Source organism: Charadrius vociferus, unplaced genomic scaffold (genome assembly GCF_000708025.1).
Source record: "Charadrius vociferus isolate BGI_N301 unplaced genomic scaffold, ASM70802v2 scaffold169, whole genome shotgun sequence".
In the NCBI taxonomy this organism is placed as follows: Eukaryota; Metazoa; Chordata; class Aves; order Charadriiformes; family Charadriidae; genus Charadrius; species Charadrius vociferus.
Genome location: NW_009652966.1, coordinates 1,094,586 through 1,095,694, shown reverse-complemented (window position 1 = coordinate 1,095,694; position 1,109 = coordinate 1,094,586).

Sequence of the window (1,109 nt, the reverse complement as noted above, 5' to 3'; positions counted from 1 at the left end):
GTTCCACACCACTCTCACGGTCTACTGTCTCTTGGAAGAGCCCGTAGCTGCAAGGTCTATTGCTTTACAGGTACTCTAGGAAGATTGAGGGATTAAGTTATACATTACGTAAAACTACCCACTAATCCTCTTAGTGTGCATTACCAGTGAATGGCCTGAAATAGGCTCTCACTAAAAGAGCCCTAACATTCACTTTCTTGATGACAGTTTAGTATTTGAGGTTTGTGTCATGGATTTTGGTGCTGAAATATTCAGTACACCGTCTTCTGTCTGCTGCTAGATCCACTCGCACGTGTTAGTAGAGTGCTAACAAAGTTACAGTTGGTAAAGCAGATTACGTGTTTAACTAGTAGCGAGACATATATAAAATAGAATTATATACTTTCTAGAGTGACAGAGTCACTGGGATTTTTTTTTTCTTTTTTTTTTCTTTTTTTGTTTTTATAAGAAAAAGAAACAGCTATAAAACCATGATTAAAAATGTATCAAGGGATGATTTACATTTTAAAATAATGATATTTTTAGGAAAAAAAAAAAGGTGATTTATAACATAAAAGTGTTTGGAAAGTGTTTGGTTGCTGGGTACTGCCTTCCTTCCCAGTACAGTTTGCTATCTGTTATACAGTCTTGCATAAATGTTTACATTAGGGGAGAAAAGAAAAATTAAATGTGATGGCTAAGACCTATAAGAGCTGACTCACTGACTTGAGTTATTGCTGTGCAGAAAGTTTGTAAAGCCTTTACATCCAGCGAACATTTAGTGCTACTTCAGCCTTGACAGTTGACCTTTCGATCTGATTGGGCTTAGCCACAATAACTGCAGCATCTGCAGTACAGGCGATGCAGAGGGCTGCTTAGGAACCCCACTTATCTCATTAGATCTTACTTCATGCATCTAAAATTCAACCCCTCTTTGCATGTGTGTGCAAATTCTCTCGTAATAGCTGTGATAGCAGCTGCGCAAGGTACAATCTCCCAGCTCTTCTTCTAACTTTATTTTTAATTTCTCCCATCATTTCTGAATATTCCTGGATTTAGATCGGGGGAGGGAAAACATCCAAACCCCTTCCTCTCCCCAAATATTTAGTTAGTACTGGTTTCTCCCCCCC